Source organism: Hylobates moloch, unplaced genomic scaffold, assembly GCF_009828535.3.
Source record: "Hylobates moloch isolate HMO894 unplaced genomic scaffold, HMol_V3 SCAFFOLD_1, whole genome shotgun sequence".
NCBI lineage: Eukaryota > Metazoa > Chordata > Mammalia > Primates > Hylobatidae > Hylobates > Hylobates moloch.
In genome coordinates, this window is record NW_026652276.1 from 150,044,163 (window position 1) to 150,051,095 (window position 6,933).

Consider the following 6,933-nt stretch of genomic DNA (forward strand, 5'->3'; position numbering starts at 1 on the left):
TCCACATTGTTCTTTCACCTTCTAAAACAGCATAATCACTGATGATTAAACAGTATATGTCAATCAGTATCTGCTGAGACACTAAAACTTCAAGTTATTTATTGCACGTATACAGACATTATTCCAAACCCAAGAGTGGTGGTTTAGAGACTGAAATGTAATTGATTGTGAATTGAAAAGAGGCATTCTAAAAAGATTTTACCATTTGTGTGATTAGTATGAATGGAGAAAGTTGCTTCTCCACCCCCATTCTTCTCCTGCCTTCCCCGTCACTCCAGGGATGCAGTGAACTTGTGTAATTTAAGGCAGGTGGTCCACATAGTAGGCTGACCACAGAGGATGAAAGAGTGTGCATTTGATACTCTGACTGCTGCTCTTTAATAGACTTTAAATATACTCTGACTATTATTTGGCTTTGGCTATTACATTTATTTTCACTTTCTTTCAAAGACTTTTCTCTTTCATTTCGTCATTTTTCCACATACTGAAATGTAACCCCGGTCCAATGGCACCAAATGGAGGATTTATCTATATTGTCATCAAACTAAATGCAAACGAAAAATCAAAGGAGAGCAGAGGGCACCACTATATTGGTCTCTTGAATGCTGACAGAAAATGTGTGCATTTTTCTTTGCCTAGGTAGTAGCAACACTTTATTTTTATATAAAGCCTTTCATCTGAGAATCTCAAAGGCCTTCAAGATGTCATTTGGGTCTGGCATTCTTCAATTGGCTGCCTTTTGTCTCTTTCAGTAAGGAAATATTGCTGTTGGATGTAGTTTTATAACTGAGCTTGCACTTGGGTATGCACATTCAAAGGTCCAAGGGCATTGGGTGTTTCTTGAGTGGATCAAATAAATGACCAGTTATGACATGCTCAAAACAACCCCAAGAGGAAGATGAGTGGCAAAGGTGATTATTGAATTTGCAGGTGGAGCAGTTGTGACACAGCAGGGTTAAGTGACTCACCTGAGGGCACACAGTGGAGTCTTTGTTACTGCTGGAAACAGAAGCCCATGTACCATTCACATGGCTGTGCTTCTGTGACATACCACTTATCTGCTCCTTCTTTCAAAATGAAAATCTGGAAGAAAAGGCACTCTTGTGCATATAAGAAAAAGATTCCAATGCAAGGGAGAAAAGAGTAACAACTTTGGAAATGTCAAAGATAAAGAAACCTGTGGACCTTGCTTTTCCAGAAAAGCACACAGCTTCTAGTGAAATTCTTGCATATAAATATAGAAAGAATATTGCTTGCACATAGAAAGTGGAAGTGTGATTTTTAAAGTTTACTTCCTTATAAGTACAAAAGCATGTTGATCTCAGCTAGGGAGAAAAGGCATAATGCTATATGTTATATACCTATACACACATACATATATATGTATAACTATACATACACATATATAGATGGATATATATGTATGCTTTTAAGCTACTTGCACATTTTCAAACTTAAAGGCATTTCTCTTTTCTATCTTATTTATAGCTACTTTATTCTGTCCTGGAATTTTGTTTTGCCTCATTATCTCCAAGCATAGGCATCTGCTTCAAGATCGTAGTGATTAGTCTGAAGAGCTTCGAAATAAATGTAGATTATGTCTCCTTGGCATCATTATACAGTTTACTATTAACTCTGTGTGACAGTTTTGACTGTGTTATTCCACTTGACATTTATGTTTTAATATCCTCTTGAGACACCATTTCACAATTTACATTTACTTTTAAAGCCCATTGTCAAGTTTGGGCAGGAATCTCAACTCTGCTTTCAGATGTAAAACAACTTGAGTATTTTATTCCAACGAGGGAGCCGATAGAAGGACTATATATAATTTCAGCAGAGAGGATGTCATAACAAAGAAGACTATAGTTTGTATTCGAGAATAATTATACATTTGAAACAAAACAATTTATTAAATAAAAATTTATTTTAGTTTCCCTTTCTTTTACTTTATATTCAAGGTGAGTTTTTAAATTGCAACCTGTGTTTCATAGTGAAAGATTCTTACACAAAGCCAGAAACGTTCTGGAATCATTCTAATATCAAACATACTAAAGCTGACCTTAGTCCATCTTACTTGTAATTGTTTACGTAAAAAAAAAAAATCCTAGATCTATGTCCTCTAATTTTCTAAGCTTAGAAATTCTCAGATCCAAGCTATGTAATTTAGAAAGTTTAGAAAAAGCTGTTCCATATATAACATTGGTTTTACCATATCGGGGTAGAAATCTTGACGTGATATGCCCATTTCTTTATCTGTGCATACCATCTAGGTTCTCAGCTTAGTTTTGATCTGCTCCAGAAGAAATATGCATAAACAAGCAGGAGTAATGATTTTTTTAAAAAGTTAAAAACGTGATTATGTTATTTCGCCTGAATTTGAGAGTCTAGAATCTGCACTGCATTTTGTCATTATTAGTCTCTCTTGTCCATGAAATCTCTGTTGCTTTGTGCTGTCTTTGGTGAAGTTTGAGAGAGGTTAAAGTTTAGCAACATAAAACAATGTTTTAAGAATGTTTCTGCTTCATGATTGCTTTATGAGCAATATGCATTTTGCTCTTCTTTTTCTTATATACAGTAATCAAACCATTAATGTTGCCCTTCTCATTGGCATATGTGTCTTTATTTTGAGGTTATGAGGTCTTCTTGCATTGTTAATTTTGCCCTAAATAATTTTGCCCTAAATAAAAATTCCTTTTCTGATGTGTAGTTGGATTAGCTTGGGGTACAAATGGAAAAAGAAAGAGTCTAAGTTCTGCCAATTATTAGCTCTGTTCCTCAGCCACTTAAATGAATTTATCTGAGCATCTAGGTGTCTATAGTTGCATAGCAAAATGGATGTATCCCTAGCACTATCATTGTGGTAATTGAATATGTCTGACAATGCCTCAGTAAAATACAATTTTCAATTACTGCTCTAAATTATTTATGCATAGTGTTCCATTATTGGAATGATAAGCTTGTGGGAGTTATTTGTATCCTACTGCTCAAGGTCATCGCCAAGGTCTGATTTTTCACAAAAAAATTTGCAACCTCCATCATAAATGGGTTGTCAAGAAATGTTTTCTGTCAGATGCCAAATTTTAAATCTATAGAATCTTTTAAAATGTTGTGTTTTTAAAAATCATAACTAAAGGCTGCAAAGTGAAGCATTATTTTAAAAATCCAAAAATTCTTTTTGAATCTCAAATTACTATGGTGAAAAAACAAAAAGAAAAACTTGAGATCCAAGAGCAAAAACAAAAACAGTGATCAACTAATAATATGTTCTTGCTATTAGAAGTCATTTGCTAATAGTTTTACTTCACTATTTTCTTGTTAAAAGAAAGTATTTGTTATTAATTCATTGAATCAAAAATTAAGAGTCTGCCATAAGTCATTCATAAGATATCTTTACTAGTCAATATTAGTCTTATCCAACAGCTCGTAGCTATGTTATATGCCTATGAGAGACAATGAGTGTGTATGCTTATGTAATGATTAGCACTCTTGCTACTGATAATGGAAATAATAGATACGGGAACGTATATTGGCAAGAAGTCTTTAAAATATCAGTTCAAAATTCTTCATCCAAATTTTCTTTTTCACCTGTGATCTTAAAGTAAGGTTTAGAATTTGAAACTTTTCTTAGGATCTATGCTCTGGAGTATTTCTGTTTCTTGTTTTGTTTTGTGGTCACTAACCACAGAGAAATTTGTCTTTTTTACATACGCTGGAAATAATTTACTGCTTTTAGAAATATTAAACCACACTAAAAAGCCAATACTAAAGAAACATTATGGGTCTGCTGAATCCCTCAAAAAGCCAGGAAATTGAGAGTTAATGCAGAAGCTCTGATCTGGCTCTGTGTCCTAGGGGCTTTAGAACTCTGAAGTATGACAGGTAGTACCCAGCCCACATATATGCAAAAATTAAGACAAAAACAAAAACTATTTCGGCAGGATGTGTGGTAGAGGGCATGCTTAGTTAGTGCAATTTATCTGAGACACTAACATTTACACTTACTTGATATAAAATAATGCTTTTCATAAACACCAATTATTGTCTAACACTTAGATAAAAATTATAAATTCAAAGGCTTCCAATGTAACAATGTAGATTGTGATCTGTGGTATAGATATACTTAATGGTGTAGACTTAACAAATATGAAACTCTCAAAGTTTTAGGAGTAATATTCACTTGTATTATCTCTGCATGTGGTTTATGGTAGAAGCTATGCTTCTAATCTATTCTACTAATCTCACTTAAGAAACCAGAAATTCAGGCTGTTCCCACAGATTCGGTCTTGAAAATAAAGTCTCATTTATGTACATGGCACAAAAGCAAAAGTTCAATGTTTGTAGAGTACGTTTTTCAAGTGTTATTTTCCAAACATTACATATATACATATACAAATTGAAATTTATAAATTACTCAAGAAAGCAAATTTCAATTGATAAAAACATTGAATCTGATTAGCCATTATACTGTAATGAATTTATTTAAATTACATAGCACTTTTCCTCAAGACCTTATAGTTACCTGTTGTTTTCATTTTAATATTTAATTATTATATAATACACAAATGATACTTGGGATTTTTAATAACAAGGTTTATATCAAAAGTGGTTTTATTTTTAAAGAAACTTCAACACATAATTTATTATAATAAAGCTAAGTTTATATCAAAATATTTTCTTGAATTGAGCACAACGCTTTAAATGTTTTAAATCTATAAAAATAGACTGACAATCCTTAAGTTACAGATATACTCCTGATAATATTATTCAAAGTGCATTGTCTCATAATGGATAGGATATAGTATACTTTAAACGTATTTCCCTTGAGCTGAAGTTTTGTCCGAATAATTAAACAATGATAATTATGAATAATGTATTGCTTCACTTACAGCCATATTATTTGCTTTCTTTGTAAACGAAAGAGAAAGGTAGTAATATACAAATGTGTGAGTTATTTAAAGTAAGCATGTTTGGAATCAGAAAGCTGAAGATGAATTGAAATAAAGCAGAGAGCATAGACTGCTTCTAATTTTAAAGGAAAAAATATTTTTTGTTGTTTTTGACATAGCCTTTACCTCCCCAAATGCAATTTTTGTTTTTTAAAAAAAGCTCTGTTTTAAAACAAATTTTATCATAAAAATTAGGCATGATAGATGATGTATTTAAGAAATAGTTATTATTCAACATAGAATTAAATTGATTGAAAACTGATAATTTGCCTGTTTATGCTAGTGATTTCAGAAAATACTGGTACAATAACAAGTATATAGTGAGAAATATTTAACAACCCATTAAGCTAGGAGTTAAAATACTTTTATAGTTTGGAAAGGATTAATTGCTGCATTCCAGAAATACTTTCTATACTTATTGAATTTTTATATATTAGTTTAGATCTAAATTATTGATTTCTATACTTCAACATAGAAACGTTTAAAACATATTGCTGAATGAAGGTTATACAATGAAGTATTTCCAGATTCAGGAGTACAATTATAATTTTTCACATTACATATTACAAATCAGAGATTTTATTGGGTTGCAGTTTTGTGTAAATGGATTTATTAATCCTACTATTTAACATATTTTCCCTATAAACATGGGAAGCACATTACCAGGGAGAAAAATGAGTATGTGAACAAAAATTGTCATTAACACACTTCTGAAAATTAAACTTTGTAAGTTAAAAAATCACAGCTTCACAAACAAGAGACAGTTTGCCTATCTACTCTGGGCTGAAAGAAGGATATTTGACACATTTACATAGCAAACTTAGTCAATGTTTGGAAATGCTTTGTAGTGGCCAAAAGCTATGCATTTCCTTCTGTTGACCTGATTTTTTTTCCCTTCCAATAAAGTAAATTAATAGAAGATGCATCAAACAGGATTATTGCAGATGTGCACATACTGCAGTACTAATTGCTCTTTTATTTTTACAATCCAATCCTGCACATGCTTTAATTTATATTTGCCTGAGTTAGCTTTTTAGTGAATTAGCAGTATCTGCCACACGCTGAATAGTAATGTGCTTGCATCACGCGATTATCTCAGATATATTATTGTCTAGAATCCATGATCCTAATTTCCTTACCACCCACACCCATCCCTTTTCTCTGCTTGGAAGGCTGATTTGTGTTAAGAGGGACCACCAAGATATTAACCCTAGGACACAACTAGCATTGTGCATAGAGAGTAGGGCATATGATCATATCACATTTTAACTCTTCCACCAGCATTATCCTTCTTTCCCCCAATGCTTTCACGAGGTAATAACTCCAAATGCCTCGCATGGAAATGATAAACTGCCTGTTGTGCCTTTCCTTTGACGGAGTTCTCCTGCAGAGTATCATATTTAAATAAATTGCCATTGAGTTTAGCAAGCAGCACAATCATGCCCATTGAGGTAGATTCTTTTGATCATATTTTGTAATGCAATCAAGGATCACATGAGGATGCTCAAACGGGCCAGCCTTGCTGTGTGCTAAATAGGCAACAGGAGAAAGAGAACATTAATTGCCCTGAATCCCAAGGACATAACAAAGCACACCTGTGTCCCATGTCCCACAGACCCTAAGGCAGTGGGTACATAGACAACCAAAGTAATTCTTTTCACGTGATCGATCAGTAATTTTAATAAAACTATTAGATTTTTAAAATAGCTGATATATTCAGATTTTCAAAAAATCTCAAATGTGAACACATAAGCACAGCATTTTTGTACTTTTATGTAAGGGAATGTACTAGATGGCATCCAGAGACCTAGGCTCCTGGTCTGCCTATTGGTGGAGTGAGTTGGTTAACATTCCTGCCACTGATCTCCCCCTCTTTCACACCCTATGTACAAGAATAATAACTGCCCACTTACTGGCACAGTTCTTTTGAGTATTGCAGGAGACCATGATTAAGAAGAATTTTAGTAATAAAACACCTTACAAA